The sequence below is a fragment of the Vulpes lagopus genome, chromosome 24 (genome assembly GCF_018345385.1).
Source record: "Vulpes lagopus strain Blue_001 chromosome 24, ASM1834538v1, whole genome shotgun sequence".
Taxonomy (NCBI): domain Eukaryota; kingdom Metazoa; phylum Chordata; class Mammalia; order Carnivora; family Canidae; genus Vulpes; species Vulpes lagopus.
Genome location: NC_054847.1, coordinates 47,692,631 through 47,705,188, shown reverse-complemented (window position 1 = coordinate 47,705,188; position 12,558 = coordinate 47,692,631).

Here is a 12,558-nt window from a genome sequence, read left to right as displayed (position 1 = left end):
TAATAAATGTGATATTTAAATTAGTTAATATATTCATAAATTAGAAGCGTTCCTGGTACATACTATAAACTTGCTAATCTATACTTGATCAAGGGTATGAGTTTATTATGGGTTATTTGGTTTAAATCTTTACATATGAAAGTGATAGGCAGAGCAATAGTACCCCAAAGAAGCTCACACCCCAATCTCCAGATCCTGTGACTATGTTCTCTTATAAAGTAAACACTTTGCAGATGTGAGTAGTTAAAAATCTTGAAATGGGATGAGTATACTGGGTTATCCAGGTGGACCCAGTATAATCACGTGGATCCTCTTAAGGGAGAGTAGCTACTCTAAAGTAATCAGTAGGCCTTTATAAAAGGGAGGAGGAGGGCGGCCCAGGTGGCTCAGTGGTTTAGCATCTGCCTTCGGTCCAGGATGTGATCCTAGGGTCCTGGGATTAAGTCCCACGTTGGGCTCCCTGCATAGAGCCTACCTCTCCCTCTGCCTATGTCTCTGCCTCTCTCTCTCTCTGTCTCTCATGAATAAATAAATAAAATATTAGAAAAAAAAAAAAACGGGGGAGGAGGACTGCAGGAGACACCGTCTGGGAAGCATGATGATGGCAGGTGAGGTTGTGGCTGGTTTTGATGCTGGAGGAAGAGGCCATTTGATGAAGAGCACAGGTAGTCTCTAGAAACTAGAGAAAACAAGAAAAAAGACTTTTCCTAGAGCCCTCAGAATGGAACTCAGCTTTACAGACACCATGGTTTTAACTCAATAAAACCCATTTGTTCCTCTGAGCTCCAGAACTATAAGATATAAATTTGTGGTTTAAGCCTCTCAGTTGGTGGTCATTTGTTAGAGTAGTAGGGAGGAAGCCAATTAATAGAGATTTTAGAGTGTTTGAAGTTTTTCCACTCCAATATCTTTTCTTTTTTTTTTTTTTTTAATGGAAGGAAGAGCATAATAGTGTGTGCCTTGAAGTTTTCCTTACATTTTTTTACATTCCTTCTAAGGGACCTCTCTAAACACTGATTTTGCTGGATAATAGGTAGCATGAACCTCTCACTTCAGAAGTCTGCCCTAGTTGTTTTGTGGCCACCTCTTGGTGTCTTCTCACGCTTTTTCCAGGTGGTCCAAACCACTAGCCCCTAAGAATGGGCACAGCATTGCCCTTCCTTGCAGTATCAGGAAACTCTGGTATCTACCACAGGTTATGAAAGTCTGGAAACTGTGCCCTTTCAGAGGGGGTTGTGTCTTTGCCTCTCCTAAGCTGTGTCTGTTACCACTGTGAAAGGTAGAGTCTGGAGGCCATTAAGGAGGTAGACCTTATGCACATTCTCACCAGGTGTAACCATGAACTTTTCAAGTGGGCCAAACTCCAAATACTGCAAGAACTCTGCCCAAATACCTACAACTTGCTATATGGTAAAGTATAGAACTTTTGCTTGGTGATAGCCATAGCAACCAATTATGTTGAGCCAATCATGATTCTTGATAAACAACTGGTAATAAGGTTTTTACTTTCTCCTCTTTCTAATTACAAAGATCCTAAATTTTCCTTTTGATAAGACACAATTTGGTTGCCACCTGGAGCTGTGCTGCCTGGATTGCAATTCTAAGATCCCAAACAAAAGCTTTTGTGTTCTTTTTTTAGTTCTGTATTTTTTTTTCCTCATTCAACACCACATTGAAGAAACCCTTTCTTTGAGATCAGACATTTTATTCCTACGTTAAAGACTCCATGTATTTTTTCCCCTTTATTCTGGATGATAACAAGCACTTAAAATGTATTTGTAGCAATGTTACTGTACCTGCAATGAAGAGTTTATATTTCTATTGGGGTCAATATTTTTTTTTTTTTGGCTTAGACTTGATAAGAACAGGATGCTAAGTTAAACTGAATTTCAGATAAATAATGACGCTTTGGTTTAGTACATCACTTTCAATATTTGGAGCTTATATTGAACTGGTTTTTAATTTATTTAAATTTGACTTGGAACCCAGTATTTTTGTTGAATCTGGCAACCACATTTTTTTGTTGTTGTTTTTGTTACAACCTTCTGCTTTCAAGCTTTGTTCTGGAATTTAGCTTTGTATAATGAAAATCTACATTAAACTACTTTGTCAATCAAGAGAACAGTCCTTTTCCAAATTACTACTTATAGAAACTTGTAAAAATACCATTTTTTTAAAAAAGATTTTATTTATTCATGAGAGCCAGGGAAAGACAGAGACATAGGCAGAAGGGGAAGCTGGCTCCTCACAGGGAGCCTGATGCAGGACTTGATCCCAGGATCCAGGGATCATGACCTGAGCTGAAGGTAGATGTACAACCTCTGAGCGAGCCACCCAGGTGTCCCTAAAAAAAATCACTTTTTTTTTTAAATATCATTCTTTATGGCCTCTACATTCCGGCTGTTAACTGTGATAGTATAAACAGTAATAGTAGTAGCAATAGCCTTCATAACAGAAAACCTATTAGCATTTCAGATTTTAAAACCCTAGTAATTGAGGGGGGGGAACCTAGTTATTAGAAATTGCAAGTAATTCAAACTCTTGTTTTTGAAAACTTGTTTTTTAATGATATAATTGATATATAACATTAGTTTCAGGTGAGCAACATAATTTAATACTTGTGAAATGACTCCCATAACAAGTAGTTAACCTCCATCACTATATTAATTACAAACTTTCTTCTTTGAGGACTGTTAGGATCTCAATAACTTTCAAATACACAGTACAATATTATCTATAGTTACCATTTTGTACACACATCCCAGGGCTTATTTTATAACTGGAAGTTAATACTCTTTTCCTCCTTCACTCATTTCTCCATCCATCCATCCATGGACACTTTGGTTGCTTCCATATCTTTCCTACTCTAATTTTGCTACAGTGAACATGGGGGTGAGGACCCCTTTTCAAGTTACCATTTTTCCCCTTCAATAAACCCCCAAGAGTGGAACTGCTGGATTGTATGACAATTCTATTAAAATTTTCGAGGAACCTCCATACTGTTTTCTATAGTGGCTGTACCAATTTACATCTCCACCAATAGTGTACAGGTGTGTGTTTTTATCCACATCTTTGCCCATATTTGTTAGTCCACTCTTTAATAGCCATTCTAACAGGCATGCAGTAATAGCTCTTTGCAGTTTTGATTTGAAGTTCCCTGACTAGTGATGTCAACACCTTCTCATGTGCCTCTTGGCTAACCTGTCGTTTTTAGCAAAACATCTGTTCAGATCTTCTGCCATTTTTAAAATCCATTATTATTCTTTTCTACTGAGTTTTGAGTTCTTTATATATTTTAGATATTACCCTTTTATCAGATATGACTTGCAAAAAATTTCTTCCATTTGGTAGGCTGCCTTTTCATTTAGTTGGTCCTTTCCTTTGCCTTGTAGATTTTTTGTTTGTTTGTTTGATGTAATCACATTTATTTTAGTTTTGTTTTTGTTGTCTTTGCTTTTGGTATCCAATTCCAATAGAGTTCAAGGGTGTTGAAATTAGAAAAAAAAAATTTAATTAAAAATATCTATTTAAAAAGGGTAGCAACTGGAACAGTTTGCTAGGTTTTACTCAATTATATATAACCAAAATGAAACAGATAAATTGTATGCTGAATTATAAAAGAGAAACTAATCATTTGTTATTAAATGAATTCTCAAATAGTCTATTTTAGTCAGTCTTCAGTCAGCAAAACTATCAAAATGTTTGTTCTGATTGACTTTTTAAAACTGACACACCTTAATTTAAAAAGTCTACTTAGGTCAATTAAGGATCAATGATATCCAGTAAAATTAGGATTAGCATTTTTTTATGTACAAAAATATCAGCTTCAAAAATGTGAAAACATTACTTCAGAAGAGATTTCCTGAATGAAGTTCCATTTAAAAAAATTATTCTGAGAAGCTAACTGTATTGAAGAGGTAACATCATTATGTAACTCATAATTCTCATAATGATGCATCTAATCATGCCTTAATCTCTAGGCAGAGCTATTGCCTTTACCAAGCACCTAGGACTCTAGACAACAATAAATTAAGTTTTAAATATAGCTGATGACTTCACAAAAGAGACAAATTTAGGTTCATATTTATTAGCTTTAACTATGAGAGCTAGGTGTCAAAGTTCACGACCTACGTACAAGTTCACCTCTAATATGTGTCTAGTTCATTTTAAACCCCTTCCTAATGTCCATTGAGTCTTCCATCATTCAAATAAAGCCAGAGAGAATGATGATTCACTTGAATATCTTTATACTATAAAATTTCTAACAACTGAGAAACTCCTTTCTCTGACAGGTACAGGTTTTTATAGGAGTCTTGGATAAATATTTGCTCCCATTTATTTGACAGCCTTAAATTCAAATTTAACTCTTCCTCAATGGCTGCTTCTCCCTTCAATCTCAAACCATAAAAAATAAATAAAAATCCTCTGGCAGCCTAGGGAAGTTCTCCACGTAGACTACGGCTGAATGATACTTCGCCTCATCAGCACCCTTGAGTAACCCAAAGTCTTAACTCAGGTGTTGTCAACACACTTTTTTTTTTTTTTTTGAGAGAGAGAGAAAGAGAGGTATTTTATTTATTCATGAGAGACCCACAGAGAGAGGCAAAGGCAGAGGGAGAGGCAGGCTCTTCACAGCGAGCCCAGTGTGGGACTCGATCCCAGACCGGGGATCATGCCCTGAACCAAGGCAGGCAGATGCTCAACCACTGAGCCACCCAGGAGTCCCTGTCAACATACTTCAGAATGCACCAGTTTGTATCTCTTTCTACATATATTTCAAGCAACAGCTATACTAATACAGGCTTATAAGCCTTTAAATGACTATAGTAATATTCCATGCTTTTTCTGATAGTAAAATTGAGTCTAGTTTTTCCAACTTGTAGTTTCTCAAAGTGTCTGATATTCCAAATCAACACAGGGGAAAGTTTTGTACAGATTGCTGTGAAAAACCTGTATCTAGCATCCTGCTTCTCTTAATGCGATACTTGGGCCATATGTCTGTGATAAATTGAATTTAATCATGTATTGTTTTATTCAGCTAATTCTTCTACTTTAGTGATCCATTAATTTTTTTGCATAAGATAGTGTTATGGGGCTGTGTAATCAGATGATAGTCTCTGTATTTTAGATACAGATGCAATGCGTTTATTGCTGAAGGCAGCTTAAGCAAAATCTATGCTATATTTTGCATGTTAATCAAATTAGGAAGAAGCCATTAGTGTTAACTTTTATGAACCCCACAATGAATTTAAGTATATTTATTACTGCCAATTTTGTTTCTAAATTCCATCTTTCATTACTAGAGTGCTATAATCATGTGTGCCCATAGCTTTTTGTGGACTCCTTCACTTTGTATTATCCAAGGTGTGACTTTTTCCATTAAAAAAAAAGTCCCATTTTCAACTTTGTAAAAACATAAGAAAATGCATTTAGACAGAACACTAGACAAATAATCCTTTAAAAACACCTTTGAAAAACTGAGTACCTTTTCCCTTTTGCATGTTAATCATTTGCATGTTAACTAAAATGCCTCTTTGGATGAGAAAGAATGGTCTCCCAGTAAGTCAGAGACCAATCTCCTATCACATATTCTACCTTTGTCCCAAAGATAAATTGGGTGTAATAACTTTTAGGTGTTATAGACCATATTTTAAATTTGTATGGGTTGAGCTTGTACCTTATATGGCAGAGGGACAGAGAGTAGAGAAAGGCAACAAAGACTAGAGCAATAAAAAGGACAGTAGGTTTTTGGAATTGGCCCATCTGGTTTTGAATACCATATAATTGTATTCTTGAGGAAGCTCCTAGCATCTCAGTTCTGAGATTTCCTTTTTTACCTCATAGGTATAACTATATTCCTCCAGAAGGCAGATTATGAGAATTAAATAAAATTCTGCAAGTGAAGTAAACAAAAAAAATTAGTTTCCCATATCTCTGCACCGCCACCCACCTCCCTCCTGTGATGCTCCCATTGGGAAATAATGGAACACTAAATCAAACCCTATCACAAACTGTCTAATGTGGTGGACTGCTTCAGGGTTGGGTGGTTTAGGGCATCAACAGTATAAGGGATGGCAGTTCCTTTCCTTCACCGCTTTGTTATCTTCAGTTTTTGTCTGTTTTTATACACAGTATGAAAGAAAGCAAATGAGCAAAGTGTTAACTACTCAGGGACCTAGAAAAAGCTGAATGAATATTGATTATTGATTATTACTAGAAAGAGTTAAAAGTGAAGAAACAATGACATGTATGAGAATTATCCTCTCTAGCAACTGATTATGCTAACAACCTATGAGATGAAGCCTTTTTTTAGCTTGATTCTTTTTTAACAAAAAATGCAATCAATAATTTTTTTCAAAATTTTTTAGTATATAATGATAATTTGTGAAATTTGTTTTTGACAATGTTTTCCTCATAATTGAGAGTAGTTTTAAATATATGTATTAAAATATAACTTTTTAAAATATTTTATTTATTTTAGAGATAGCACATGCACGAGTGGGGGGAGGGGTAGTGGTGGGGGGAGGGGTAGATGGTGGGGAGAGAGGGAAAGAGAATCTCCAATTCCCTACTGAATGTGAGCCCTGCGTTGGGCTCCATCTCATGCCCTGAGATCAAGACATGAGCTGAAACCAAGAGTCTGACGCTCAATGGACTGAGTCACTCTGTACCCCTATATAACTAAATTTCTGAAAATCATAAGTACAATAAGACTTCTGGACTTAAATCTTCTTCTGGAGCAATTTTTTGGCAAATATTATATTGAGGTAAACATTTATCAACATATATTTAAATATTTGGCATTTATAATTTTTAGCAGGTTATTTGGCTAAGTTGTGAAGGTATTAAAATATCAACTTTAATGAGAAATTATAAAACATATTGATAAAAATATTTTCCTGGATAAATAGCACTGATAAGTTAACATTATACCACCTATTTGTACCTCAAACATTTCCTACAGGAGTATGAAAACTGTACACATATATTTGAATTTGTAAACCACTCCATTTTGTATAGAATAGATTTTGTTCTATCATAGGGGGAAAATGGCTAAGTACTTGCATTCTGACCAAGTTTTTAACTAAACTTTAATTGTATTGACATCATGTGACTCAAAGTCCTAATGCTCTAATCACACGGTTGGCTTTTCTGGCGTGGCCAGCTACCATACTGAGTGATCTCAACTTTGTGCAAACTACCTAGAGGTCCATTATGAGTCACCTCATTAGCAGAAACCCTTAGGTCCCACCATGAATAACAAAGACCCTACAATCACTGAAAAAATGCTGAGAATGGAGAAGCTGCCTCCCAGAAGTGGAGATAAAGGAGAGCTAAGTTATCATGCAATACTATTACTTTTAGCAGTTCCATCTAAAAACCCAAACAGCCTCCATCCCTCGAAGAAATATTCAAATTATTTCTCAAGCTGTTCTCAGCATATCCTACCTTCCCTATTTCCCCATTTCTTCCTGATTCTCTACCAGTGACTTCCCTGCCTACAGAATACTTTGAAAATTATTTGATCTGTCCATTAACAGAAACCTTCGAATATGTTTATTCAATAACTTTTGCCTCTAGATGTTATTAATACAATGTAGGTACTTGTCCTGCCTTAAAGCTAATTTGATATTTTGTATTTGATATTCTTATTATATTATCTAGGGGTCATGCATTTTTGTCTTACCTTCTAATACACGTGTATCTGGAATAGTGTTTGGCATATGATAGTTTTTATTAAGTTTGTACATCTTCCATGGCCTAATATCAAAACCTCAAGGGCCAAATTATCTTTTAATTTTAATATTTGGGGACATTTGCCAAGACTCAGCACAATACAGGGTCTCTAAACATAGGAAAAAGATTCAGTACTAAGTAGCCAAAATGATAAATGTCCAATCAATCCACAATTGTTTCAACAAACATTAATATACACCCATCATTCTGTGTATATGGTTCCAGATACAAATAGATTCACTTAATTCAACTTTTCTTTAAACTATTGAATGTTCTCCCCTTTCACCCTCAGGCAGCCCAAAGTTTTATCACTTTCTGTATCTAGCTGCAAGCTGAGTAGAGTGCATTTCTCTTTATGTATACCTCTGTATCCCATGCATTAAAAGGTACAATTAACCAATACCAACAAATCCATATATATTTATTGCAAGGAAAGAAAGACAATTTCAACCATTTTTTTTTTTTAAAGAAAGAAATCAGAAGTTGTAACTTGTTTCTGAAACTGGTGATGAGGGTTTGCTGGCTTTTATGTTCTCTATCTTTGTGCATTTACTCAGCATCCAAATTGATCAATGTCTTTTAACCAATGAGTCTTTGGACATTCTGCTTCTAATGTCTCGAAACTTTGACTACCTTTTAACATTGGGTATGATTGTACAAGTAGGCATGCCAGTGAATCATCTAGCTTCTACTCCTTCTTTGATTAGTATAATAACATTTGAATTTTCCCTTGTCATGGTCAAACACCATAATGACACTGAAATTTTGTGTTATTTTGATCGATCCATTGAAAAGAGAAACTAAAAATTATCTTGTGGCCTCTGATAAAAAAAAAAAAAAAATACTTCTCACCACTATTGAAATGCTAGGGTTTCTGAATCTGTAACATCACCACCCAATATTGGATCTTACAAAGAAACAAAACAAAACAGCCAGAAAAGTCATTTTAAAAAGAAGCCAATGCTTCCCTAACCAATGTATTTGAGAAGAGATCCTGAGACATAGCTGGTATCTCTAGGTTCTTGTATCGGTAGCTTTTGATACAAATCTGCCTCCACAAATTAAGTCATTTCATTGTATGCTCAAGTTTATGATACTATAATATTTTATTATTATTATTTATTTATGATAGTCACACACAGAGAGAGAGACAGAGAGAGAGAGGCAGAGACACAGGCAGAGGGAGAAGCAGGCTCCATGCACCAGGAGCCCGACGTGGGACTCGATCCCGGGTCTCCAGGATCGTGCCCTGGGCCAAAGGCAGGCGCTAAACTGCTGTGCCACCCAGGGATCCCATGATACTATAATATTATGTAGCATTCTTTCTTTGATTTATGTAACTAAAACCATTTTTTTTTTTTTAGAAAATAAATTGTCCTACCGTCTTGAGTCTGAAATCTCAATCCATTACCTAAGTAGCAAAACCATATAAATAACTTCATCTCAATTTGGAGTCAATTCTTTCTCAATCCCACGTATTCCTTAGATTGTTGCCAATTTAATCTAGCAAATGCCTGTAACTCTTCTAGAATAAAGACCTCTTATAAAGTTCCCCAGGATACTTTGTTACCTAAATCTGAGTCTATAAGCCTGTAGACTGTGCCTTTGCTGTAGGGATGGCAACTAGTTTTCCCTTATACGGATCCCATTTGGGTGGTAAATTATTGCATATCTGATCTAGACATGAAGGGGTTGTCACTCAAGGAAGAAAGAACTTCTCTAGTTGTCAAGAAAACATTATTAGAGTGTTGGAAATAACACGACAAGTCCTTAATCTCTTTTGTAATTCTCAGCCTCTTGGGTATTTACCTGATATATATCCAAATCTTCACACAGAAGACCGGATGAAGCTGCAAATCACATTCTCCTTTTCTTTGGAAATTAAGTGGCACTGGTATTTGCATAAAGTATTCTTCGCATAAAAAGTATTGCTCTGCATAAAAAGTATTTGTGCCACAAATGTTACAAAAAATTTTTTTAAAGTACTTTTAAAACATATCTAGGAATGTTCTATGGTTTAGACTATTTATGCTAAGAATTTAAGGATTTCATTTTGTTCTTAATGGTTATTCAATTACTTAATTCTATAGCCATGTAATTCTTGATGGCTTTCAAAGCTTTGCCTTGCATGTAGAATATATTCTAGATGAGCTCCGGGAAATGTGGTTAACTGTCACGCTGTTGCATACATGTGTGCAATATTCCAATTACGATTATTAACTGGTTTGTGTTTTTTCTCCAGCCCCAATTACATCAAGGATCCACTTACTTGAACTTCTAACAATCTTCTGATCAGTCAGGTAGTCCTAAATAAACTGATCTTAAGACTGTGGGTGCCTCACAGTATTTACTGGAAGATTAGGGAGTTGGGCTAAGGAAATAGGCAAGAAAAGGGAATGTAGGTGCCAAAAAATATGCCTAAAGTATTTGACAAAAAAAATGGGTTAGTGTCTTGCATCTTGATAATCACTTGATGCCCTCAAAAGCGCCAACACCACTCAACACAATAGGACTTCATTGAACTGGAATGAATTCCCAATAATAATTTGACTTTCCGGTGTGAAATATTTCTCTATCTTCCCCTGTTCTGCGTATGGTGTATTAATAGCCTTAACATAAGAGCAAATGAGAAATACAAAGTGCCTCTTATAATGTGTTGGGGCAAACTCGTTTCAAAGCTACAACCCAATGCTTAATTTTACTAAATGATAAAATATTACAGAAAACTAGAGAACATATCTTAATTTGAAGTAGGAAACAATCATTTGAATGCAAATTATTACAATTTCTATAGATGACGTCTTCTAGCGTATATTTAGTGAGCACTTAAAGGGCCAGCTAATTTGATATTTAAATACTTCTTAAACCCTTATATAACTGCCTAGAGGGAAGTTCTAATACTACTTAATAATGTGGCCTGCTTTTCAATATTTCACTAGAATCACCTAAAACTCCAGAGAAATCATGTTCTTTATGGGTTCCATAAATGGTGTCATTTTTAAGAGCACAATTTCAAAAGGCACATATGAGAATATAGTGATATGACAAAATCTGTCTGGGATATTCAAACAGACACCTAAATCTCCAAGGGGCTGGGTAGAGGTCAACATTTATACAATATTTATAATAAAAAGCCCAAGAAACATCTTGCCACTATTACATTTCATGTACATCACTACATTATCCACCATGAAGCTGACACTTTTACTAGCTGAGATATTACTGCTTCAAAATCAAACTTGAAATCAAAAGCTTTCTTCTGCTTAGAACAGAATTCCCTGCAAAGACCAAGTATACTTCAAGTTGCATGTTGCTTTGTTTTGTTAGAAATGCTTCAATATTCAGGTGACATAAGCTAATTCTCTGAAATCAATGATAATTAGCTGGCTGTTACTAAATTATACACAACACAAATTATCATAAAGGGGAGAATGTTTGGTTAGCATTTTAATAATGTAGGGTATAAATGGTGGGTGTGTGGTAAGTCAGATGGTAGAGTAGAAACTGCATTTGTTCAGAAGTTGGAGATGTGAATTTAAACTTTAAGTGTTCATCTTACCCTTTTGATCTAGGCTACACATGTACATTAGTTTCTCAGCTAAAAGTGCAGATTAAACCTATTCAACTCCAAAGTATTATGCAACTGTAATTTGTTGAGGAAGCTATACTAAAACTAGAATGGAAATTCTGAGTTTGAATTTCATCTTATGAATATAAGAAATAGGTACATCTCCTAGGATACCATATGGTGCTAAGAGGTACTGGCTATATGTTTTGTTTTTGTTTTTGTTTTTTTTTTTTTTTGTCATAGAAGACAATGACAAAGTCCCAAACTCAAAGAATTTTGGTTTTATTAACTGTTGAAGATAATTGTGCATCACAACTTTCCTATAAAGATAAAAAAAATTAGAATCTCAAATTCTAAATTAAAATGAATGCTGAAATGTAAGACATTATTGATCTTCAAGTCAAGAAATTGTGAGGACATGGTAGGATAGGCAGGTCCAACAGCCTGCCTTCCCAAATAAACATAAAATAAATCAAGCTAAATTTTCAGAATCTCTGTCAGGCTCCGAGAAACAGACTACAGCAACTAAGTGAACAGTTTTCTGGGCCTGGGAGGGTGATGGGAGTGAGTGAGTTCTTATTGACCATGAGTTGTGTGTTGTGTTGTTTTGTTTTGTTTGGAGAATGGGGTGGTAAATAATATGAACTAGAAACTGGTAATGATTACACAGCATTGTGAGTATACTACAGTCCACAATAGTATACTTTAAAACTGTTAGGAGAAGCAAAGAAACAGTCCAATCATGAAATGGGCAAAAGACACAAACAGAAATTTCACCAAAGAAGACATACACATGGCCAATAAGCACAAGAGAAAATGCTCCGTATCACTTGCCATCAGGGAAATACAAGTCAAAACCACAATGAGATACCACCTCATACCAGTGAGAAAGGGAAAAATCCACAAATGTTGGAGAGGATGTGGAGAAAGGGGAACCCTCATGCACTGTTGGTGGGAATGTGAACTGGTACAGCTGCTCTGGAAAACTGTGTGGAGATTCCTCAAAGAGTTAAAAATAGATCTGCCCTACGACCCAGCAATTGCACTGCTAGGGATTGACCCCAAAGATACAGATGCAGTGAAATGCTGGGACACCTGCACCCCGATGTTTCTAGCAGCAATGTCCACAATAGCCAAACTGTGGAAGGAGCCTCAGTGCCCATCGAAAGATGAATGGATAAAGAGGATGTGGTCTGTGTATACAATGGAATATTACTCAGCCATAATGGCTGAGTACAAATACCCACCATTTG